The sequence below is a fragment of the Lutra lutra genome, chromosome 13 (genome assembly GCF_902655055.1).
Source record: "Lutra lutra chromosome 13, mLutLut1.2, whole genome shotgun sequence".
Lineage (NCBI taxonomy): Eukaryota > Metazoa > Chordata > Mammalia > Carnivora > Mustelidae > Lutra > Lutra lutra.
The window spans coordinates 8358483-8385864 of NC_062290.1; positions in this window are offsets into that span (position 1 = coordinate 8358483).

Genomic DNA, 27382 nt, shown 5'->3' on the forward strand with positions numbered 1-27382 from the left:
TTACACAGGCACGACTGGTTAATTCACTGGCCATTGGCTATTGACTCAACCTCTAGCCGCTCACACCTCCCTGGGCTGGAGTTAGGACTGCAAGTTCCAGCCCTTTTATCACGTGGTTGGGGCACCCAGACACCCATCTCCCTCCCCAGGTGGGCACCTGAAGTTGGCCCCTTCCACCTCACAGAAACCCATTTTTCTTATTACTCAGGAAATTCCAAAGGTTTTTAAGAGCTTTATGCCAGAAACAGAGATGAAGACCAAACATGTATTTCTTCATGTAAATCGTAGTATCACAGCCACTGTAGATAACAAATGCGATGGCAGAGTAATAAGTGGAACCTTGACCCCCTTCCTTCCTTCCATTTACCCCTCCACGGGTGCAGGCACTGGCCTTTGATCCGCCAGCAGACATCTATGCTATCAAGCTCAGAATAAAGAGTTGTCCTCCTTTTTTGGCTAGACGAAGAACTTCACAGGCATTAAAATAGCTGTAATTGATCAAAAATTAAACGGAGCAAGATAGAATATAAAAAGGAACACAAGTCACTAGAGTGTTATGCTTGCAATTATCTCTGTATTTAGGGAGGGAAGTTTGGTTCCTTAAACTTACTTCCAGAGGAAGTTTGTCCACATTGGAGACAAAGAAAAAAAATTCCGGTCTCCCTGACCCCACTGGGCCTAGCAGAGCAGGAGCCTTTCCCAACTGGGGTTGGAGGTGGGGGCTCTAGGGGAAAACATTCATGGGGACCCAGATGACCATCTGACATTGCCAGATCCCATGTCCACTGGACGTGAAATGGAAGTGTGGGGTCCTGGTTTCCACATCAGGAGCACCTTCTAGTCTCCAGCCTCCATCATCCATCATGACTCCTTGCATGGCCTTGGCTTGGGGCCAGCCCTTCTGTCCCGCCATCTTCTGAGACTGTGAACAATTCCCTCCCTTCATTTATATTGCTTCTGTGAAGTATAACTTCATAACGTTTCTCCAGAGTCTTCTTTTTCTAGGTTATATAAATTTAGCTCTTCACCCTCCTTGACGGCTTGCCCTCCAATCCTCTTGCCAGTTGATTAATTTTTCTTCATTTCTTACACATCTGCACAGGTATACACCCTTCTGCAGGGAGAAGGGCCATGGGAAACAAGACCAAAGACACTGTGGAAAAGCTGAAATTCACCGGGAGAAGGAGGGAAAATAAGAAGTTTCTTTAGTCTCCTCATAAATGCATGGAAACTTGTTTGGGGAAAGCTCATGAAAAGAAGGTCATTCGGAAAAGGTTATGGTTTTTGGAAATCATATTCAGGTTCTTCCTCAAAATACAGAGTTCTAATTAAGATCAGCCTGTAAGATGTTTTCACCATGTGCCCGAGGGCTAGGGCGGAGATGTATCTTCCTCTTGCACTCCTTACTCTCCCCACATACTTTGATCTCTCCCTGAGTCTCTCTCCCTGCACCCATGTACACCTCCACCAACCCAAACAAGCTCCAAGGCCAAAGAAACAGGAGCCATCTTCCCTAGGGGTAAAGCAAGGGCAAGGGTGCTAACACTAATACCTGCTCCTCCCTGGGTAACTCTTTGTCTACTTGCAAAGTCCTTCGGGGGACATATAACCTCCTTATCCCACCTGTGGGCTTCCTATCCTCCAGGTGCCTACATTTGGCTGGCACACCTTGGTTATTATTATTATTTTAGATTTTGAGAGAGAGCATGTTTGTGCATGGTTGGGGGATGAAACATTTTGTGGAGGGGAGGACAGGCAGACTCCACACTGAGCGCAGAGCCTGATGCAACGCTCAATCTCATGCCGAGATCTTGACCTGAGCTGAAACCAAGCATTGGACACTTACCTGACAGAGCCACCCAGGCACCCACGTCTTGGTTGTTTTAACTGCACTATGGAAATTACCTGAAACACATCCCTCTATGCCTTGGTTCGGCTTTTCTAGAAACTCTCTTGAAGCCCAAGTTCTTTTTCCTTTACTATTTTAAAAACTTTGTTTAATTTCTCTCCCTTTCTCCTTGCTCCTTAATTATTTTCAAGGAGTTGGAAATGAAAATACTTCTGTTGTCCAGGACTGAAGTGTGGACTCTGACTTCTGGCATCAGAGGCTGAGGGGAAGGACCATCTTCTTTCCAGACTTTTGCCTCTTATAGTATCAAGCATTCAGTGCTTCCCAAGATGTGATCTGACACAGCATGAAATCTAGGGCAGAGAACTGAGTGTTGTGTGTGTGTGTGTTTTCAACAGTTTCATGGTTACACATTTACTTCAGAATCCAACAACTTCCAGAGTTTTCCTTTGTGTTGTCCACATGCAGTTACCCCAAAATGGCCTCCTGATGAAGCTACCCTACGGGAGGTGTAATATTGGGAACGCCCACCATTATTCCATTACGCATCTTTCAACTCTTATGCTATCCTTGGTGTCTTGTGGCTTTTCTACTTGAAGAAAATGATGTTTATCTTTGTAGGAACCAAAATGTATTCTAAGACATGCCCAATTGCATTATTCTATGCCCTTAATGGCTTAGCCCAATGAACATGTTCTCTGGCTTTGCCTAATTATGGACTGAACTGTGTCCCCCTAAAATCCATATGTTGAAGTTGTAACCCCCAATCATTCTGAGTGTCACTGCATTTGGAGAGAAGGCCTTTTTCAAGAAGTCATTAAGTTAAAATGAGGTCTTTAGGTTGGGATCTACTTCAGTACGGACTAGCACCCCTCTAAGAGTTGACAAGCACATACAAAGAGAGATACCAGGGGTGCACAAATACAGAGCAAAGTGTTCATGTCTCACAATGTGAGGACACACTGAGAAAAGAGCCATCCATGAGCCAAGAAGAGAAATCTCAGGAGAGACCAAATCTGTCAACACCTTGATCTTGGACTTTGGGTGTCCAGAACTATAAGAAAACAAACTGTTGTTGTTTAAACCCCCAGTCTGTGTTGTTTTATCACAGCAACTCTATCAGACTAATATAATGTCAAGGTGAGGAAAAAGAGAAGAGAGTGAACACACCAACGTACTGGGTGAGCAAGACCAGGAATTGCAACATCGGAAGATAATCAGTCCCAGCCTGGAAGATACATCTGATCTAAGGCAGATGGTTCATTCCCCAGACCATTTCCTCCAATTCTTCAGCTTACAGAGCTGGCTCTTTGGAGACACACCCAGAGAACATGGTGAGCAAAAACGACCAAGTCTAATGTAGGCTTTGCCCATCTCATGTACAACAAAAGGGATCCTGTCTTTGCTCTATGAGCAGAAGGGGGCTTATCCAGAATGACATGCTTAGGGAAGCAGAAATGGTAGATGAACAAACCAGGTCCCCTCCAGCATCAGGATGAACCCACACAGATCAGGAAGTGGATGCATTGGTGCTACGGGTTCCGTAAGTGGCATCAGCCCCAGGCAGAGCCATGCACCCCTCCAGAGATGTCCAAGTCCCAATCTCCCATGCCTGTGACTCAGGTACCTTGTATGGCAAAGAGACTTTATAGATGTGATTAAAGGGATGAACCCTGAAATGTTCAGATTATCCTGGATTATTGGGACAGGCCCAATGGACCATAAATATCCTTAGATGGACATAGAGCCTTATACAGAGGCCATAGAGGCATGGAAGGTGATATGTCTACGCTACTGAAGGTTGGAGCAATGCACCTGAACAGGGAGGCTGAAGGTCACAAGCTGGGGAATGCAGGCAGCTTCTAGAAGCTGGGAAAGATAAGTGCACAGTTCTTCCTCCAGAGTCTCCAGAAGGAACCAGTCCTGCCTATCCCTTACTTTAGATGGCTGAGATGGATTTTGGAATTCTGACCCCAGAACTTCAGGGGAGTGCCATATGGTCCTGTGAGTCTGTAAATTCTCACTCTGCTCACAACTCCAAAGGCTGCCCTGGCCCAAGAGTCCAAGGGTGGAGCAGCAGTGACACTGTCCACTACCCCTGTCCTGCCAGCCTAGACAACTTCAAAGCATACAGAGAAAAGACTGGGCTTGGGCCTCAGCTTCAAGGACCCTTCAGGAAAATCCCAGAACCTTGCTATGGGCTCTGGAGGCCATGGACTCTAACCTTATGACTGCATCAAGGACCATCATTCCCATTTCGGAGATGAAAAAAGGGACACACCAGAGGGACAAAACAGAGACCACCCTGTCTAAGGTCCTAGAAACCTAAGGCCCATCTAACGTCCCAAGCCGCACAAAGACAGATGCTTGCAGGGTCAGGATTCTCGTTCTTGAGGCTTCTGATGCTGGCATATCATCCACTAGATGAAACAGCGGGAATCTCGTGACAGACACAGTAATTTTACAGGATCTGCTTTAGATTGTTCTGGTGTGTGCGGCAGTCTGGCTTAACGAGATTTGGAGTCAGAGAGCCCTCACTGAATACCAGCTCTAGCTCTGAGATCTTGAGCAGATAGCAGAGTGGCTATTAAAATAAAATCCTATGTAACCTTCAGCTCCGCACTCCCATCCCTGGGAATATCGTCCTTAGAAATTAAAGGGCCCCTCACTTGAAACTACACTTAGGAGGAGGATTACGGTCTGTTTGTTTATAGTGAAGTGAAAGTGGATGCTTGGCATAGAGGACTGGCTGAATAAATGGGAAATATCCAAACCACAGAATATTATGCACCAATTAAAACCGGGAGCTTGATCTACAGGAGGGGAAGTTGGGAAGAATTCTACAAAGGATTGTATAGTGAGAAAGACAAACTACATTTAAGTGACTATGACAAAAATCCCATTTTTTAAAAGTCAGTGACAAAACCCCCATGCTCGAGATTATATAAGGAAATAAAAGTATGAAGTGAGACCAGACAAAATTTGATATCCATTCTTAATTTTAAGAATTGCAATCACAAAAAAAATAGTGTTAAGATAAATAACTCTAACAAGATAAAAAAATCCTCCTACCATAATCCCAAAGCTAGCATTCTGCTTAGTGGGAAGCACTAGAAACATCACCATCAACGTTGGAAATAGCATTTGATGTTGTGTGAGAAAGTAATGGCCAATAAAACTAGGTAACAGAAAGTTATTATCCTAATTCTACAAATTGGAAAGTAGCATGAAAAATTATTTGCAGTTGGGAGGACTATATATTTGGCAAATGAAAAACAACTGAAAAGCTACCATAACCAGGAAGAGATTCATAAACACTTTAGGGATATAAAATAGATACATTAGTTTTCACATATACTGTATCTGTGTGTATATATATTATATTATATACATATATAATCTATACTATAGCATATACAATATATAATCTTTCATATAATTTATAATCTATTATATGATCTATACTATAGTATAGATACTATAATACTAATATACACTAATTATATATAAATATATAATATAATATTAATATATACTAACATACTAATATTTACTAATCTATATTAAAATACAGATTATACTGTACTATATGGTATAGATTATACTATAATCTTTTATATAATCTATAACTTATTATACTATATAGGATAGATTATACTATAGTATAGATTATATAATATATAATATGTATATATTATATGTAATATATACACAGATAAAGATCTATATCTTTATATCTATATCTATATATGTATAGTATAAATATACTATAGTATAGATTATGTAATATATAATATGTATGCAACATATATATTATGTATGCAGTACATAATATATAATATACACAACAACCACATAGATAAAGTTACATGAATATACCAACCAAATCAGGCATTAAAATAATATCATGTAGGAGCCACAGAACAGAAACTTCACTATACTTCTCAAGACTAAAAAACACTTTAAAAATGAAAACACACCATGACTGAGAGGTGACTTTTCCATACCCTCATTTGCAAGTTCAATATATACCCCAATACCTACAAGCATAGTTTTAAAAAAGATCAACAATAACATAATGGGATTTGAAACCTCCTATGGAAACAGGAGACGGAATAACCAGGAAGACTCTGAAAAAGAACTCGATGTTCAAACATATTTAAAAGGTTCTGTTATTAAAACAGTATGGTAATATGTGAGTAGACAGATGAGTAGAATAGGATAAAAGTAAAAAAAAAAAAAAAAGACCTATACAGACCCACATGTATAGACTTGAATGGATGATAAAGGAAGCATCGCAGCCATGAAATGATTCAATGAAAGGACAAGCGATTGGTTACTCCCCAGACAACTACCAAGCAAGACCAGAGGCGCATTTCAGCCTCCACTCTGGAATTTTTTTCCAAATGGAGAGAAGACTTAAATGCAAACCCTGAAGTCACAATTACACAGAAACAGGGGAGAATTGAAACACCGGAGCAATAAGGATCTAATGAGAACTCAAAAATTCCTGGAGACTGGTGAACGGGACTCCTGAAATGGCAATTTCTTCATGAGAAAAACATCATAGTTCAGGTCAAAGGACAAGAGAGAAACCAGGCAAAAGGACTTGCAAGTCCTATCACAAAAGGCCAACTGTCATGTAGGCAAGAGTACCCAAGAGAAAAAAAATGGACCAAAGGGAGGCCTCGATAATCACTAGGAAGGACACGTAAGGACCTTCCAAACAGGAAGTCACGCTCAGCTTCATCTCAGGATGAGCAAGTCAAACTAGCCAGACTCAGTAATTTTCATCTAGCAGAGTGATACAAAATCTGAAAACTTGATAAGAACCACTGGCGAGGTTATGGGGAAACAGACACCCTGCATTCTGCTGGGGCAAGGACAAACCGGCCCCACCCAGGGAAGGCAAGCAGGCAGAATCCACCTTGACCTTTGATTGAGCAATCCACCCCAGAGACACGCCAGAACCGGGAGATAAGCAGTGGGACACGGGAGGGTCTGTTTATTTCCACACTGTGTGCAAGAGCAAAAAACTGAAAAATCCTCTAATGGAGATCTGGTTAATTATTGAATTCATTTTTAGAAATAAAGTGGAAACAGTGCAACTCTTAAAAAAAAAAAAAAGGAAGAGTCTTGCCCTACGATTTGTAAAGACGCAGTAATTAGGGTTAAGTTGGGGAGGGGGAGCCAGGCCTGAGACTCCGTGCACAGGCTGCCTTGAGTGCAAAGAGAAACAGATCAGTGCAGGCGTGAAAACCCTTCTGGAGGAGTCACAGGTTAGTAACAGCGATGCCATGTAACAGTTTTTGCTTTTTTAGGTGAATAAATTACCTATTCAAAAATTAAATATCTCAGAGTTTCTCCATGTTGTTGTTGGGTTTTTTTGTTTTTTGTTTTTCGTTTTTGTTTTTTGGGTTTTTTTTTTTTTTTTGGTCATCAGCATACATTAAAGTAAGAAAAAGGCTTTTCTACCTTAAGGAAAGAAATTAAAACTTTGAAATTAGAGTAAGTGCATTTAAATTCTGGTCCTACCTCTCAGTAGCTGTGTGACTTTGGGCGACATACTTCACCCTTGACACTTGACCTCTAAAACACATATAATAATACCTCCTGGGTTGTTTCAACAATGTGCTGGGATAATGACCTTTCAAGGGCTGGTCCCAGGGTAAACCCTCAATAGGTAATACTTATTATTCCCTCATGGGGTTGCTCTGGAGACAAGGACAGGAAATAAGTAGCTGGAGCTACTAGGGCAGAGCTGGTACCCGATGAACATTCATGCCCTCCCCTGGGCGTCTAGGACACCCAGCGCCCACCCCAGGACAGGCCCCCGCTTCCCAGGTCTCAACCAACTTCCAGAATCCTCTGTCTTGACAGTGTGCCACCATAAAGACAAGCAAATCTGGAAGGTGGAAATGGGGATCAATTACTTGCTGAAATAGGGATCAATTACTCGCAGAGGCCATTCAGCCTTCTTCCGGGGAACTTCTCTAACAATGATCAATTGTCAATAGCCAGATCAGGTCCTGAGCTGCTTGGAGAGAAAAGAAATTATAAACGCAGCAGAGGAATCTCAGTGATCAAATCCTGATGGACATTCACAGCTCTGCTTATAAACTCTGCATTTCTGACTTGCTAAAATTTAGAAGATGGGCAAAATTACTCAACCTATGTTTTCAGCCTCTCCTTCCCTCCCAACCCCGCCTCAGTGTTAACATTCGAGTTGAGCACTCTTCGATTCAATCTAAGGGCAGATCATACTTGGGAGTAGAAGACTGGTCACTAATTGGATATTTATTAAGTACCTGGTAAGTGCAGAGTGTGCTGTGGGTCTCTGCCCATGGTATGAAGTGGATCAGAAGTTATGGCTTTGCATAGTTTGGCTATTGTAGACATTGCTGCTATAAACATTCGGGTGCACGTGCCCCTTCGGATCACTACATTTCTATCTTTAGGGTAAATACCTAGATGTCCATCTACAGACAAATGGATAAAGAAGATGTGGTATATATACACAATGGAATACTATGCAGCCATCAAAAGAAATGAAATCTTGCCATTTGCGACGACGTGGATGGAACTAGAGGGTATCATGCTTAGCGAAATAAGTCAATCGGAGAAAGACAACTATCATATGATCTCCCTGATATGAGGGAGAGGAGATGCAACATGGGGGGTTGAGGGGGTAGGAGAAGAGTAAATGAAACAAGATGGGATTGGGAGACAAACCATAAGTGACTCTTAATCTCACAAAACAAACTGAGGGTTGATGGGGGGAGGGGGTTGGGAGAGGGGGGTGGGGTTATGGATATTGGGGAGGGTATGTGCTATGGTGAGTGCTGTGAAATGTGTAAACCTGGCGATTCGCAGACCTGTACCCCTGGGGATAAAAATATATGTTTATAAAAAATAAAAAAAATTATAAAAAAAAAAAGTTACGGCTTTGCTGGAAAACCGGGGAATAATACCAAGTAAAACCAATTCTTTAGAGCAGGAAAATGAAGGGTCCTTTATTGCAGTCGTATTGAAGGTTTGTCTATGAGCAGAGAGTTTTATCAATTATTAACATAAAAGAGGCACGAAAGGTAAACCTACTTAGAGAGGAAGATGTCCACGTTTCTCAAACACCAGTCAGAGGTAAATAATGCACGTTGATTTTTTTTTTAAAGATTTTATTTATTTATTTGACAGACAGAGATCACAAGTAGGCAGAGAGGCAGGCAGAGAGAGGAGGAAGCAGGCTCCCTGCTGAGCAGAGAGCCCGATGTGGGGGCTCGATCCCAGGACCCTGAGATCATGACCTGAGCCGAAGGTAGAGGCCTTAACCCACTGAGCCACCCAGGTGCCCCTGCATGTTGATTTTTAATCATTCTTTTGTGTGCATAAGAACAATGATATTTAAGGATTCCCCCCACCCCCCCCCCCCCCCCCCCCCCCCCCCCCCCCCCCGCCCAAGAACAGGTTACTGGGACTGCACCTTGCTTCCACCCAGATGGGGCTCCCAGATGGGGAGAGTTGGCCGAGTCAGAGCCCAGCAAGGTCCACTTTGTGCTGTTCCAGCCATGGGCCCAGCGCCCTGGCATTGGGGTTGAGCCTCAGGGTCAGCCCAAGGTCACCTGCAGGTTGCAGGGCATGAAAGGGAACATGCTGGCCAGGCCCTAGATTCCAGGGAAGCCATACTTCCAGTCCTCTGGGCTGGTCTTGGCTTCGCTCATGGCCTTCCTGGTGTTCCTGGAGAGCAGGGTGGCTCCTTTGCTGCCCTAGTCCCAGAGTCCCATATCACCATGGCAACCCTGAACACCCATCTTTCAGGAGCATCCAGGCCACTGAGCTTCCCTGAGCACTTGTGGCTTCAAACGCTACCACTGGGTTCTTGTCTGCCATGTCAACTAAAGGGGGAAGGACAGCCCTAGAGGCTGTGTGATACATGGGGTCGGAGACGGGGACCTGGGATGACCCCGCCCATGCACCACATGGACCCGATGGGCAGCTGGCCTGGGGACATCAGGGCTCTACGACCCTCAGTGCACTCTGCTCCACACCCTCAGGTGAACCCCATCCCCTGCCCGATCCCCGGAACTTGGCCCCCACCCCCCTTGCCAGTCTCCCTGCTGGTGGCACCTCCCTACCCCAGGCAGGAAAACTGAATTTTAATCTTTCTCATCTGTTCAAAAGGGAGCTCTTCTATGAGTGTTTACTGTGCAACATTTTAGAGGCAGAGTTTAATTAACATTTCAAATTACAACTCTCCTTCTAATAACGGTATGTAACTCTAGTCTCATTGGGAGCCTGCAGGGAAAGAGCATGAGGAGCAGTGACAGCCTCTGTCAGTCACTCCCACACCACTGCGACGAGGGTCTCCATGCTCTCGCTTTACAGATAGCGCCGTGGAGGGGTCGACAGACCAGCAGCCACATCCCAGACCTGCCTGCTGCACGGCACTTGTCCTTTGTCCCCTTGACCTCGGTGCCTAGTTCCCCTTGCCCTTCATGGGGGCCATCAGTGAGAACAAAGGCCAAGGCCAGATACACTCGTGTCCGTGGCACAGAGCATCGGGGAGGGCCAGTTCCTTGCCGTGGGCTGCTTTGTGAGCTAACTGAAATAGGAGCCAGGACTCTAGAGCTCATGCCCGCAGAAAGACCGATTGGCAACTGAGGGGACACAATCCACTTTTCCGGCCTTGGAAAGAGGTCCTCAGCAAGAGGTACTTTGGGAGTTTGAAGCCCCCAGCATTTATACAATTGCACTGCATTCCGTGCTCTGGGTTCTGGGTACGCTCAGCCATATCCCCTCTGCCCTCCCCCTCCGACGGCAGGTGCTTCCCCAGCCACCCTTCAGCAACCTCTCGGCCTCCCCAAAGTCCCTTAGTTCTTCGGACAAGGTTCTATCAATCGAATTCTTGTCGCAGACTTCAGTTTTGTTTCTGGACTGATTCTTCACTTAGACAGTCATTTTAGAAATCCCAGGGCAACATCAAGAATTTCCAGGTAGAGGGCACCTGGGTGGCTCATTGGGTTAAAGCCTCTCTGCCTTTGGCTCAGGTCATGACCTCAGGGTGCTGGGATCGAGCCCCACATCAGGCTCTCTGCTCAGCGGGGAGCCTACTTCCCTTCCTCTTTCTGCCTGCCTCTCTGCCTCCTTGTGATCTCTGTCAAATAAATAAATAATTCTTTAAAAAAGAAAAAATTTCCAGGTAGAACTTCTTAAAACAAGACTGTTTCATACAAAGTCTTTGCAAGGTCACTAACAGCAGAAGACATTAACCATGCATTTCCTACTGGCAATGCAATCCAATGGCTTCCCAACCGCGGGTGGCCCCACGCCACAGCTCAGTCTGAGGGTCTGCCCCCCAGAACCACCTTTTCAGTAGGTACTTGGGCAGCCTGCAACATGGGCTTCAGTGCCTGGGAGACGCAACAGGAGCCAAACGCTCCGGGGTTGGCTGTCTTCAAGCGGCGAGGCTGAAGGGGAACTAGCCATAGGCATGGCTTGGATAACTGGGGGACAGAGGGGGCCGGCAGAATCAGAGGAGGTTCCCAAGAAGAGGCTGGGTATTTTCATTTGTCCCAACACTTCTAACACTACTGGGCACTGTACAGGATCTTGGGATTACAGTTAAAGTCTTTACTGCCACCCAGAATGACTGGAGAAAAATAAACATTCCATACAGCGCTATCACACGGGTTACAACACCAAAAAGCCGTACCTCTCCAGAGCAAGAAATCCAACCACATACGGGATTTTGGCAAAAGGTGTTCCCAGAGGGAACCATCATTAACTGCACTCCGTGTTGTAAAATCAAAGTCTGTAGTTAGAAAGGAAACTCGAGGGCTCACCTGGTGAGCCTTTTACTTCCATCAACCAAGCTTTATGTGATCCGGAGACCCCAGGGAGGTCAAGCACCGCCCAGTCCCCCCCACCCCGACACCTACGCTGGTGTTACTAACCATTCACACTCCCAGATCGAAGATCTTCGAGGTCTCGGAGCCTTCGTCAGTCCGATTCCCTGCCCAGAATGCCCCTCTGTGTCAGCCGGGACAGACTAGCTTACGCTGCCATGCCAACTAGTGAAATTCCATGGCTTTCAAAAGAGATTTAGGGGCACCTGGGTGGCTCAGTGGGTTAAGCCGCTGCCTTCGGCTCAGGTCATGATCTCAGGGTCCTGGGATCGAGCCCCGCATCGGGCTCTCTGCTCGGCGGGGAGCCTGCTTCCTCCTCTCTCTCTGCCTGCCTCTCTGCCTACTTGTGATCTCTGTCAAATAAATAAATAAAATCTTTAAAAAAAAAAAAGAGATTTACTTCTGCTCCTTGCAGTCATTCAAGAACCTTGACAGATGGAAGTTTCATCCTCATGTAAGTTTCCCTGGTCTCTTCAGCGGTAAAGGGGGAAAATGACAAGCCACATCCTGGCATTTACAGTTTCTAGCCAGAAGGGACACTCAGCTGTCCGTTTCACCTTTCATCAGCTCGAGCTCAATGTATGGCCACACTCAGATTCAAGGGGATGGGGCAGACTATTGTATTGGGTGCCCAGAGAGAAAACCCAGCAAGAGCCAACGAACAGTATCCAAAACTCACCTTTTTAAAGCTTCTGCAACTACTGACTTCCTGCTCAAGCTACCAGATTCAGGTCAGGTTTTATCCATTCAGAGAAGCTCTGCGTTCCACTACCTTGACCTCCAGGCCGATTAAGGACACCTCGCAGGTGCCCCCAACACTCCCCCGACAATGCCACATAGACGCGCTCCCTCTGTTTGCCTGTCTCCCACAGCAGGGACTGTCCCCTGTGACACCAGCCATTTCTCTTTTGCCCCGTGTGCTCTGCTCCCAGCCCAGCGGCACCCGCTACATGGACACCCCGTGCCTGCTTGTGGCGCTGAACGGAACCGACATGACAGGTCGGGACATAAAACTCGCTCCTTAGCAGAGCCCACCGTGCAGGCGTAAGTGCAGCATTGCCCGATGTTATAAGCACTTTTCGATGCCAGTCTCTCCTCTCCTGCTGTTTGTCAAACTAAAGTGACACATGCAGGTGATAAAAAGAACCCCCCTTGGGCAGAACCGAAGTGTCAACATTCTAGGAAACTTGTCCCTTGCCCTGTTCAGCCAGTCCAGGAAAGTCTACTCAAGTTTTACGGTTTCTTTCCCCCAAGCAGAGTTCGGGGAGGAGGCAGGGCCCGGATCGGGAAAGGAGCTCGTTTCCCCCCATTCTTGGCAGAAACGTAAATCAGGTCATAAGCAAAAGTCATTTGGAAATCTGATTTCTCTGTGGGCGCGACTACTCGTCTCTGCCAAAGTGGGTGAACCCACCAGCACCCATCCTGCCTTCTCTGTGCAGTTACGAAGGAGAAGTCCTACTTACCGACTTCCACGAGCCCGGGCTCCGATGACTGTGGTCAGAAACACTGACACCAAGGCCGCGGGGGCGCTGAACGGAGCCAAGGACAGCTTCACCGCGAGCCTCCCGAGCGGCAGAGCAGGCCCGACATCTCCGACATCTTACACGGGGTTTCGCCCTGCAGACCAAGGGGGTCCCAGGCCCTTATACGTGAGCCGTGGTTCACGGGCCACAGGCGCTGTATCACCTGAGGCCTCGTTGGAGATCCGGAATCTGGGCTCCACACACCACACCTGCTGACTCTGAGCTCGCGTTTCCAGCAAGATTCCCAGGTGACTCTTGTGTAACTTAAAATCGGAACAGCACTGAGCTGGGCTCTGAACACACTTTCCGGGGGAGTCTGGAAAGCGAGGACAGCTGTGCGCATCCCTGTCCCCACCTGTCTCAGGGGAGAGGAAAACACTCGTTAACCCGTGCACAGAGCACTGTGTTTATTTGTTATTGAGGAGGCAAGACAGGATTGCTTGAAGGTGAAGACAGATCCTGGTGTAGCCAAGGATCTCAGGGCCAGGCCTTCTTCTTTGCAGTCATGGGTGGTGGTTAGCCAGGTGGAAAAGAGGGACAGGCAGCTTACCGTGGGGTGACCCAAAAGACCCAGAGACGCCGCACACCGTTCCCAAAGGCCGCATGGATTTCCAGCCTCTTACACTATGGCTACAGCTGGCATTGATTCCCAGCCTTCCCAGTCGCTAGGGGAGCCCAGGATTCGTGAACTGGTGCAAACCCCATGTCATGATTCTCCCGTCACAAGCAGGGACTCTTCTGTCCTGGTTTATCCGCTGCCTCCCCCCACCCACCCGACTGTCATTTTCAGCTCTGTGTTCTTTGTCTAATTTTCAACTCTCCTTCCTGCCCGCCCTCCCTCTCTACCCCCCTCACAGCACTTTGGTTTCCTGGTGACTTGACTGTTCTATGATATGATCACGTCGAATCCACCATTTTACTCTCTGCTGCTGGGCTATGTGAGCTGATGTCCTTCCGTCGACCTTGAGATGAAGGCATTTCTCAAAGGGCTCCTGCTCTCTTGATGTTACTGCGTTGTGTTATACTGGCCATGAGCATACAGTGTGTTCTTTTACCGAACGACCGACACGGACACACAGCGTACAGCTACTCCACAGAGAATCGGGTGCTGGGCCAGGCATGGCTAGGAATCTCCCTTCTGGATGATCTCTGTTCTCTCCTGGATTATCTGTTGCCCAATTGCCAAAGGCAGCTCACTTTCAGCCTACTACATGCTCAGATCTCCTCCATCTGCGAACAATACCCTCCTCAATACTCTTCGCCCTTAAGCACACCACCCCATCTCCACTCTTCCTTAAAAAAAAAAAAAAATCCATTTAAGAGAGAGAGTGTGTGCGCGTGCGTGTGCACTTAAGTACGAGGGAGGGGCAGAGGCAGAGCATCTCAAGCAGACTCTACACTTACTGGGGAACCTGGCCCGGGGCTTGATTTCACAACCCCTGAGATGGCGACCTGAGCCCAAACCAAGAGTCCAATGCTCAACCGAGTCACCCAGATGCCCCTCCGTTTTCCCTTTTCAAAGGTGCCCTTGCCTACCTTCTCTGCCTCTACTTCTCCCATTCTCTTGTGCCACCGGCTAGCCAAACTCTCTAAAACATAAGCTGTCCCTGCCCTCCCCGGCTGGGAATCTAGTGATTCCCAGAAATAGAGAACAGGCTTGGCCCTTGCTCTTGATAAAAGAGACTTATCTTATTTCAAGTTAGTCCTCACCGGCTTAACTCGTCCACCCACCCACCTGGTGCCTCCTGGTGATTTCTGGCTACAACCATGGTTTTTCTGGTTCCCTCCCTGTGTCCTTATCCATTTGCTGACGTATATGGCTTTTCCCTATTAGTACCTGGTGAGGTCTGCTTACTTCTTAAGATCCAGCTCAGGTTACCTTCCTTGGTGGGACCTAAAGCCTTGCCTCTCGTCTGTGTTCTCATGTCTTCGCCACATGCTGGTCACATCGTGGCCGTGTGAATATTTACATTTCTGCAGGATCGGCTTCTTGGATGCTTAGATTTTTATTCTATTTGTCCTTATAGCCCAGTTTCTAATAGGATGCCTGACATAGAAATATACACAAATGTTCATTAAAGGACATCTCAATTTCTTTTCCTTGTGTTGCATGCTGTTTTTAGATGCGCAAGACGCCAACAGTTCAATCTGGACAATCCAGTACAGAGACACAGCTGCCAGGAAGCACACCAGGGACTCGGGGAGGTGTGCAATTCTGGATGGGTTCCAGCCTCCCAAGAGAAAGCGGGTCATGGAGAATCGCCAAGCCTCTGAGCCATGATCTTCCTCTCTGCATCTGCCTTTGATTTGATCTGCTGAAAAAGCAACTTCTCCAGGTTCCTCAGCTGCCAGAGATTACCCTGGCTCATCTGAGTTTCTGGAAAGAGGAAATGCTGGACCCGTCTGTCACTGGCCAGAGAGCCACTGAAAATTGGGCCACGCTGGAGGGGGCAACCGTCCGGGCTCAGCAGTTGGGGGAATTTAAATAAAAGGAAAAGAGCCTGGAGAACTGTGTTTGGTTTTCTCTTAAAATTTCATGTTCGCGGGGCGCCTGGGTGGCTCAGTGGGTTAAGCCGCTGCCTTCGGCTCAGGTCATGATCTCAGGGTCTTGGGATCGAGTCCCGCATCGGGCTCTCTGCTCAGCAGGGAGCCTGCTTCCCTCTCTCTCTCTCTGCCTGCCTACTTGTGATCTCTCTCTGTCAAATAAATAAAATCTTTAAAAAAAAAAAAATTTCATGTTCGCTTTAGGAGGCAGAGGAACAGATGCAGGCCCCGTCGGGAGCCCCTTACAAAACTCCCCTTCAGTCTTCTCCCTCTCTGAGCATTGCCGAGTCACGGGGTCTCCTAACTTAATCTGTAGAGTTGCCTAATCACATTGACCTTGGCTGTCCGGACAGCCGTGCTGGGAGTGGAACTGAGACTCCTCAGGGTGCAGAGCTGATTTGAGTTCTGCTGGCCTGGGCCACTTCTCAGCCGGCACAGGGGCTCCAAGTGGGCCAGTGGGAGAATCGTGCCATTTGTTTTACCTGCAATGGGCCTTTGGGACACTCCATAGGCACCCCAAGGCCACCCCAGGGGCTGTAATGAGCATTCAGCATGTGCCTGAGTCCCAGGTGGGTGCGTTGGAGTTTTCAGTTTGTGACCTAATCAAGTCTGTCTTTGAGGCTGGACATCATGGGAACTTTCCTGTTTTCAGAATAAGATGCACTCTCTTCCCATACCTCATGCTGAACCTACAACTTCATGAAATGACTATGAAATGAACCAGAATTTTGCTAAAAACGAGTCGGTGTTTGCGTGTGAGCAAGCGTGTTGTGATCATTGTGTCATCTAGGTAAATACTGGCAGTGCCTGTTTCTGCAGTATTGAAACACTTGTATTTTTCCCGGAGCAATAATATATATATTTAATTCTGAAATCTGATGTCTTTACAACGTGAGATATACTGAGAGTTATTTGCTGCGTTAAAGTTTCGAATCCAACAAAGCTGTACTCACTTAGAAAGCGTTCATCTATGCCTCTAATCCTCAAGAGGAGAATGAAAACATCAATCAGGCAAGTCAAGCCTCCACTGCGAAGAACATCTCTTACTCTAGTTCAAAGGCTTTCTGCGAAAGTGCAAAACAAACCTGACTAAACTGAAGCTGATGCACGTGGGTCCGCAACAGATACTCCGCCCACACGTGATGAGACCAGAAGAGTCAAAGGCTTGCTGGCCGGGCTACCTTTGAGACAAAGCTATAGCTTGCTATCGATACAAAGGTTGCAATTTCTGCAGAAGAAAAAGCTTTCCAAAAATACCTGGTGAGAGTTGTCAACAAGAGGTAACATTATGTGAACATGTTAAGTCAAAGGGAAATATTTGGAACCAATTTATAACTAACTTTACCTTTACCCCCCCTACCCCCACCCCGCCAAAGTATCAAAGAGTAGCTATAGCTGAAAAGATCTGTCCCGAAATAAATGCTGTGTATTTTTAACAGTGAGCTTAACCTTTGAGTAATAATGGTTGATAAAGTTTTTTTTTTAAGTTTTTCTTTTTATATAGCATTTTTGAGCATTGCAGTATTAATTGTATTGCTAACAAGATTTTTGGAATATCTATTTTTTTAAAAGATTTTTTATTTATTTGACACAGAAAGAGAGCAAGAGAGGGCATACAAGCAGGGGGAGTGGGAGAGGGAGAAGCAGGCCTTCCCACGAAGGGGGAGCCCGACCTGAGCCAAAGGCAGACACTTAACAACTGAGCCACCCAGGCGCCCCGATATCAATGTATTTTTAATATGCATACTTTTAAAATTCATATTTTTATTTGTTCAGAGTATATTTAATTGTTTAATTGTTACATATTAAGTATTTGGTTTTACTTTTTATTTCAAGAACTCTGAATACATTAAAAAACATAAAAATGCCAGGATCAACACTAGTATTTTAATGTTATGCAAAATAAATATCACATTACCGATACTGGAATTTTTTTTTTTTTTAAAGACCCTCTGGCCTCTTTTTTTTTTTTTTTTTAATTTATTTGACAGAGAGAGATCACAAGCAGACGGAGAGGCAGGTAGAGAGAGAGGGAAGCAGGCTTCTTGCTGAGCAGAGAGCCCGATGTGGGACTCGATCCCAGGACCCTGAGATCATGACCTGAGCCGAAGGCAGCGGCTTAACCCACTGAGCCACCCAGGCGCCCCCGATACTGGAATTTTACTTTGGTATGGTAATCACCAACTAAAACAATAAACCCATAATTACACAACACACCCCGTACACATAAACAAATAATCATAGAGAGACCATTCGGAGCTTAGGATTTCTGTATCTTTCTTCCTTATGTTTTGGTTTTAACCATTTGATTAAATCAAGTGCTGGAAAAAAGTTCTTACAGTTTATCAAAATTCGGGTTCTCTCTCCAATCTGGGTAAAAGTATGGTTTCTCTGTGTCACAATGACATAGAATTTCCCAGGTTCTGGGAGATAAAATTTAGCCAAAAGAGTCGCACTGTTTGTTTTGTCTCGTAATAAATGCAATGCACGCAACATTCAGATGCGACATTTCCTCCCGAGGCTTCAGTGTCTTTGAGCAGGATCCGCTCCCTCTGTGGTTCCTTGGGTGCTGACCTCTGAGAGGTTTTCCCCTCCCACAGCCAGCTCTGCAGCAAGACCTAGCCCCATTCCTTCTCCTGTTCTCCTGGGGAACACTGGGGGTGGGAGGGTGGAGGGGTGTGAATATCTAATGAGAAACCTCTCAACGCATTCAGATCAGATTTCTCTTTGTTCTTCAACAATAGCATCAAAGGCAGAAAGTATGGTTTCTAAACAAAGAGAGAACTTTTATAGGGCATTTGCAGGTGTTACAAGTTTCCTCCCCTGGTTTCAGGTTCTCAGCCTATGCTGGGGGGAGGGAACTTGCTCAAAAGTCCATCAGTAAGTGATTCAGCCAAGTTCAAGCCCCAGTCTAGCTGCCCCGGAGCTCGTGTTCCTGCCTGCTCCATCAGTAGTCCCTGGATGGCAGAACCCTCTAGAGAGCTGGGCCCCTGCCCCAGACGCATGTGGGAGCCCACTCATTTGTGTTTCTAATAAGATCCCAGGTGAGGCTGGTGCTGCTGGTCCTCACACCACGCTTGGAGACCCTGTGCCCCACACCAGTGGTCCCCCAACCTGAGGGAGAGCTCGTTAGGAGACCCCCCAAGCCCCAACCACTCCCAGGTGATTCTGATGTATGTGGCCCAAAGGTGACATTTGGAGGAAATTATACCTTGCTAGCGGTAGCTACCAGGAAGGTACATCATAATTCCAAACAGCATGGGCAAAATAGAGTGCTAAATACAAGTTCAAAAATAATTGGAAGTGAAAGGCAAGGAACAAATCACTTTGAAAGGGCAGTGGTAGAAGCTAAAGACGCCTTTCGCGCAGAAGAGGCGTCTGAACTAGAGCGAGCTACATGATTTGCAGGGTCCAATGCACAGTGAAAATCTGTGGTCCTTTTTACCAAAATTAGGAAAAGCGTGACGCTAATAGTACTAAAATATAAAGCTTTTCCTTTTGTTTCTCAGTCTCTCGACTTGTCATGGTGTTTTTTTACTTGCTATTTGATGACATTCTAGGTAAAGAAAAATTCCAAAATTAAATTATGTGCATGAATTTTAGCGTTCATCTTTATATTGTGCAATGGCCAGTTTTGAATGCAAGTTTAAGAGCATCTAATTAACATGCAGAACGACACACATGACGCAACTCGTATTTTGGAGCTCATACAGGTGAACGCTTCCCATTCTTACCAGGACACTGGAAATACTGCACAGAACAGTTAGTAAACTGGACTCTCTTAATTTCACTTCTTTTTGGAAGGATTTACTTATTGGGAGAGAGAGCAGGGGAAGAGACAGAGAGAGAGGGAAAGAATCCCAAGGAGACTCCCCACTGAGCAGGGAGCCCAACGTGGGGCGGGATCTCAGGATCCCGAGACCACGACCTGGGATGACATCAAGAGTCTGAGTCTCAATTGACTGAGCCCCCAGGCGCCCCTAATTCCACTTCCTGATATGCCCTCATTCTACCATCAGCTTTTCAATATGCCATAAATCATTTTCAGCTCAACTGGTTGGTTGATACAATACAGGTGGGCACCGTGGCACGGTGGCATGCGTGAGCAAGGGTATGCCAGCATTCCTTTGTTGTCCCCGTGTTTCAGGACACCACTGCCGTCTTTCTGTGTTGAAATGAGTTCCGGTTAGAGCAGAGTATGTGGCTTCTCCAAGCCATCTATCAGTGCCCTCCCTTGGTCGCAGAGATGACATCCTGACCTTGACCTTCCCTTGAACTGTCTTGCATCCTGGGCCCACCAGAATTCTGTGCTCATGAAACCTCTTGAACGCCAGGAGCCAATGGTGCAGCAAGGGAGGGAGACACGCCTGCTGCCTGGCCTCATGCACAGGCTCCACTGTCCCATCAGGCTTCCTGTACAAAACACGAGCCCAACAATTCAAGGTTTAAGTACGCCCAGAGCGTGAAGGCAAGCACAGAGCATGGAGTGCAGATGACCACAAAGCCCACTCCAATCTGGGTGTTTGAATGCTGGGTCATAAAAGGGGAGCTTATAAGGGAGTCCCAGGCTGAGAGAATTGAGTGGGATGGACAGAGGGAGGTACACACTGGGAACCAGGAAAACGCAGGTGTACATCGTGCTCTGTCTCAAGAGAGCCTTCCTTCCCGTTGGACTTTTGTCACTGTAGAAGGGACAGGGTTCTAGCTGGCTGGGTATAGTTTTTTCTCTTGAGAAAGGTGTTCCCAATAATAAAGCAAGGCAGTTTTTTTTTCTTTCTAATATTAAAAAAAAAAAAGTTAAATTCATCCGTAAGAATAAAAATAAATGTGAGGTTATATTAATCATTATTTTATTTTTTTTCTCGAAACCAAGAAACCTTCTCATGAAAGTTATATATGTTATTGATCAGTGTAATAAAAGTATCAGGAGATAATTTTCAGCTTTTGATTGCCTAGAGCACATTTTAGTTTCTCTAATGAAATTATAAAGAAATATTTCCACTTGTTTGTAAGTTTTTTATATGAAACTGTGTTTATTAAATCATATTGTTATTACTTTTTCTCTCCCCTTGGTTATTACTGTGAAATACTGAGGGACAATGCCCAGCATGTTGGGAATAGTTTAGCAACAGAGCTAATATTTTATGAAAGAATAATATATCTTGGCTTTTAAAATTACTATCATGCAAACTAAAATTAGACTTCATCTCTACTTGTGCTATCCAAACTAGTAGAAGATTATTATCAAAGCACCATTATCCGACTTAATATAAAATACATTCACTTTTTGTCTCGAGAGTAGACATTGCATGTTGCAGATTAAAATAATATTGTGAGAGTTCGGTATTTAATTTTTCAATATAAATTTAAAATGTTAAAAACATCAACTACTTAGTAATGCGTAATTTATCTTTTAAGATACACAGTTCACATGTTGAGATTCAAAACCAATTTCTAATATTAGCAATGAAATATTTGAGATGAAAGTATATTTTGTAAATCTAAAACTTTTCATATTAAACTGAAATTATACAAATAATATATGAGTACTTTCTGTTGTAAAAAAATTAGTACTTTCTATTGTGTGTGTATATGTGTGTGAAAAAGTATTTTACAATGCTTTTTATTGTAAAAAAGTACAAATAAGAAAGCAACTGATTTCTGCACATTGATTTTGTATCCTGCCATATTACTGAATTGCTGTATGAGTTCTAGTATTTGTGGGTGGAGTCTTTTGGGTTTTCCATATAAAGTATCATGTCATCTGTAAAGAGAGAGTTTGACTTCTTCTTTGCCAATTTGAATACATTTTATCTCTCTTTGTTATCTGATTGCTGTTGCTAGGACTTCTAATACTATGTTGAACAAGAGTGGTGAGAGTGGGCATCCTTTTCGTGTTCCTGATCTCAAAGGGAAGGCTGTCAGCTTTTCCCTGTTGAGGATGATATTCGCTATGGGTTTTTCATAGATAGATTTGATAAAGTTGAGGAATGTTCCCTCTACCCCTATACTTTGAAGCATTTTAATCAGGAACAGATGCTGTATCTGTCAAATGCTTTTTCTTCAGCAACTGAGAGGACCATGTGGTTCTTCTCTCTTCTCTTATTGATTTGTTCTATCCCATTGATTGATTTGCGAATGTTGAAACATCCTTGCATCCCATGGATAAATCCCACCTGGTCGTGGTGGATAATCTTTTTAATGTGCTGTTGGATCCTATTAGCTAGAACCTTGTTGAGAATCTTAGCATCTATATTCATCAGGGATATTGGTCTGAAATTCTCCTTTTTGGTGGGGTCTTTGCCTTGTCTGGGGATCAGGGTAATGCTGGCTTCATAAAAAGAGTCTGGAAGTTTTCCTTCTGCTTCAGTTTTTTGAAACAGCTTCAGGAGAATAGGTGCTGTTTCTTCTTTGAAAGTTTGGTAGATTTCCCCAGGGAATCCATTAGGTCCTGGGCTCTTGTTTTTGGGGAGATTTTTTATCATTGCTTCAATCTCATTGCTAGATACAGGCCTATTCAAGTTGTCAATTTCCTTCTGATTCAGTTTTGGAAGTTTATAGTTTTCTTATAGTTTTTTTCTTATAGTTTTATAGTTTTCTTATACACTAATAATGAAAATACAGAAAAGGAAATTAGAGAATCGATTCCATTTACTATAGCACCAAGAACCATAAGATACCTGGAATAAACCTAACCAAAGAGGTAAAGGATCTGTACTCGAGGAACTGCAGAGCACTCATGAAAGAAATTGGAGAAAACACAAAAAGATGGAAAACCATTCCATGCTCTTGGATCGGAAGAATAAACATTGTTAAAATGTCTATATTGCCTAGAGCAATCTATACTTTCAATGCCATTCCAATCAAAATTCCACGGGCATTTTTCAAAGAGCTGGAGCAAAAAATCCTAAAATTTGTATGGAATCAGAAGAGACCCTGAATTGCTAAGGAAATGTTGAAAAAGAAAAACAAAACTGGGGGCATCCCCTTGCCCGATTTCAAGCCTTTACTACAAAGCCATGATCACCAAGACAATACAGTACTGGCATAAAAACAGACACATAGACCAGTGGAACAGAGTAGAGAGCCCAGATATGGACCCTCAACTCTATGGGCAAATAATCCTTGACAAAGCAGGAGAAAATATGCAGTGGAAAAAAGACAGTCTCTTCAATAAATGGTGCTGGGAAAATTGGACAGCTATGTGTAGAAGAATGAAACTCAACCATTCTCTTAAACCATATACAAAGATAAAGTTGAAATGGATAAAAGACCTCGACGTGAGGCAGGAATCCATCAGAATCTTAGAGGAGAACATAGGCAGTAACCTCTTCAATATCAGCCACAGCAACTTCTTTCAAGATATGTCTCCAAAGCAAAGGAAATAAAAGTGAAAATGAATTTTTGGGACTTCATCAAGATCAAAAGCTTCTGCACAGCAAAGGAAACAGTCAACAAAACAAAGAGGCAACCCAAGGAATGGGAGAAGATATTCACAAATGACACTACAGACAAAGGGCTGATATCCAAGATCTATAAAGAACTCCTCAAACTCAACACACACAAAACAGATAATCATGTCAAAAAATGGGCAGAAGACATGAACAGACACTTCTCCAAAGAAGACATACAAATGGCTATCAGACACATGAAAAAATGTTCATCATTAGCCATCAGGGAGATGCAAATCAAAACCACGTTGAGATATATACCAGATATATACCTTATACCAGTTAGAATGGCCAAAATTAACAAGACAGTAAACAAAGTGTGTTAGAGAGGATGTGGAGAAAGGGGAACCCTCTTACACTGTTGGTGGGAATGCAAGTTGGTGCAACCATTTTGGAAAACAGTGTGGAGATCCCTTAAGAAATTAAAAATAGAACTTCCCTATGACCCTGCAATTGCACTACTGGGTATTTACCCCAAAGACACAGATGTAGTGAAAAGAAGGGCCATCTGTACCCCAGTGTTCATAGCAGCAATGGCCACGGCACCAAACTGTGGAAAGAGCCAAGATGCCCTTCAACAGACGAATGGATAAGGAAGATGTGGTTCATATACACTGTTGGGTCGGCAGCTCTGGGAATGCAGGAGAAATAGTAGAAATGACCACCAGGCCTCCATCCTCCAGCCCCCCCCCACCCTTTTCCTAACCCTTGACTCTCCTGCCATAAGGATGTATGCCCAGGTCATGTCTCCACGGTTCCGATACCTATGCAAGGAACCGTAACATCAGGACTCCCCCAACCCTCCAATCCCCGAATACCGTACCTTATATGGCTGTGAACCTATGCCCTGTCTTAACCCAGATAAAAGACCCACTTGACCCCCTCCTGGCACGACTTCCCCGACTCTCCTCTCTGGAGTCGGGGAACCTCGCCCGAGGGCGCCTTTAATAAATCTTGCCTTGTGCCTACCTCATCTGGTGTCATGTTTATCTCACCTATAAAACCTTACATACACTATGGAGTATTATGCCTCCATCAGAAAGGATGAATACCCAACTTTTGTATCAACATGGATGGGACTGGAGGAAATTATACTGAGTGAAATAAGTCAAGCAGAGAAAGTTAATTATCATATGGTTTCACTTATTTGTGGACCATAATAAATAACACAGAAGACATGGGGAGATGGAGAGGAGAAGTGAGTTGGGGGAAATTGGAGGGGGAGATGAACCATGAGAGACTGTGGACTCTAAGAGAAAAACTGAGGGTTTTGGGGTGATGGGGGGATGAGCCTGGTGGTGGGTATTGTGGAGGGCATGACTGCATGGAGCACTAGTTGTGGTGCATAAACAATGAATTCTGGAACACTGAAACAAAATTTTAAAAAATTAAAATAAAAAAATTGAAATTAAAAAAATAGGGGTGCCTGGGTGGCTCAGTGGGTTAAAGCCTCTACCTTCTGCTCAGGTCGTGATCCCAGGGTCCTGGGATGGAGCCCCGCATCGGGCTCTCTGCTCAATGGGGAGCCTGCTTCCTCCTCTCTCTCTGCCTGCCTCTCTGCCTACCTGTGATCTCTGTCTGTCAAATAAATAAATAAAATCTTTTAAAAAATTACAAATAATATATTAGTACTTTCTATTTTTTATAGATACAAATATTCTTTATATTTCTATCTATATTCTTTATAATACAAAAATAAATTGTAAAAAATATTACCTTCTATTGCAACCTGTACAGATAAATAGCAATCATCCCTGACACTCTTCTGGTGGTAACGATTATTACCAGCGTGACAGGTATACCTGAAAGTATTTTCTTTGTATTTATATCATAATGAACATAGGAAAATTTGTTTTTTTAAATATGAGTGATGTCATTTTGTGCTTGTTCTGAAGCTTGCTTTAATTTTATTTTTATGTTTTAAAGATTTATTTATTTGAGAGAAAGAGAGAGCATGAGTGGTGAGAGGAGCAGACAGAGAGAGAGAAAGAGAGAGATCCTCAAGCAGACTCCTTGCTGAGCACAGAGCCTGAGGCGAGGCTCAGTCCCAGGACCCTGAGTTCATGATCTGAGCCACTCAATCACCTGAGCCACCCAGGTGCCCCACTTACTTGAATTTTAAGCTCCCCAGGTCAGAGTTTCTAAGCTGGTACACAAGCACAGACCTAACAGATTCTTTCTGATGGCCACCAGTGTTTCTTAGATGTTTGGTGGTTCATTTATTCCCCTCCTAGTGGTATTTTGGTTGTTTCCAATTTTTACTTTATATACAATGTTATAATGAGCCGCTTCGCACATGCTTCTTTGTTTACATGAAAATGTGTTCTCAGAGATACAAAGGGGGGAAAATGGAACTGACTGGTCAGAAGAGAAATACAAAATTTCTATTGATCCTGTCAAATTGCTCTCTAAAAAGACTTGCCACTTACACCCATGCTCCAATGTCCATGCCAAACCTTGTTATTTTGAATCTTTTTTTTCTTTTAAAGATTTTATTTATTTGACAGAAAGAAAGAGCACAAGCAGTGGGAGCAGCAGATGGAGAGGAAGGAGCAGACTCCCTGCTGAGTAGGGAGCCTGACGTGGGACTCGATCCCAGGACTCCGGGATCATGACCTGAGAGGTGAAGGCAAACGCTTAGCCAACTGAGCCACCCAGGTGCCCCTATTTTGAATCTTTTAAAATATTTGGAAATCTAGTGTGTGAAAACTCTTAGAAGTGCCAGGAGAGTCTAATATTCAAAAATATAATAATAAGGGGCGCCCGGGTGGCTCAGTGGGTTAAGCCACTGCCTTCGGCTCAGGTCATGATCCCAGGTCCTGGGTTCAAGCCCCGCATCGGGCTTTCTGCTCGGCAGGGAGCCTGCTTCCTCCTCTCTCTCTGCCTGCCTCTCTGCCTACTTGTGATTTCTCTCTGTCAAATAAATAAATAAAATCTTTAAAAAAAATAATAGTAAAATTAAGCATATCAACAGAGGAGAAAATCGTACACTACATGCTTCAAATGCATTTGATAAAACAGAGTTCCCTCTCTGTGATGGTCAATTTTGTCTGTCAGCTAGGCTATGATAGCCAAATATTTGGGCAAACATTATGCTGGACATTTCTGTGAAGGTACCGGGCTTCAAGGGAAAAGGACGGACCTCCCAAGAGAAAGGAGTTGTGCCTACAGCGGCCTTTGGGCTCTAACTGTGACCTTAACACTTTCCCAGTCTCCAGCCTCCAGGCTGGCCTTTTTCTTTCCATACACACATGCATGCATCTAGACAAACACGGAGACACACACATTCTCACATTACACATACAGACAAACACAGAGACCAAAACAAAACAAAACAAAAAGCACCACCCACCCCCACATACACACACACACACTTGCAGGCACAAACACCCCCACACACACCTTGACTATAGTATGTAAACTTCTGTGTACAAGCATGAGAAAGGCATTAGGTTTGGCAGAATACCTGGGTTTCATTTCTGCTTATGCCACTTACCAGCTACCTGACCTTTGAAAATTATCGTTGAGTTACAGTTTCCTGCTTTCTAATAAGAATAATAAAATAAATAATAGCATCTTACACTGGCTGATCATTTTTCAGCAGTTGCTCCCCGATGCATTACCACGGGGCACACAGTAAGTTTTAAGGGCTTACTTTTTAAAAAGAGATGTCTACACACACACACACACACACACACACACACACACACACACACTTCACTCACACTGGCCTTTTAGTCTTCCTTATTAAATTTTTGTAGTCACGGGGCGCCTGGGTGGCTCAGTGGGTTAAGCCGCTGCCTTCGGCTCAGGTCATGATCTCAGAGTCCTGGGATCGAGCCCCACATCGGGCTTTCTGCTCAGCAGGGAGCCTGCTTCCTCCTCTCTCTCTGCCTGCCTCTCTGCCTGCTTGTGATCTCTCTCTGTCAAATAAATAAATAAAAAATCTTAAAAAAAAATTTTATAGTCACTGAGAACTCCATGTGTGTTTTTAATGAGACTGTCAGCTATAAGACCATTCTTTGTCTATTTTTGAGTTGGTAGGAACAAGTATTAGTGTCCTCAGTCTTGTTTTGCATCTGTGTCGTATTTTTTTTCCCAAGCAAAAATACA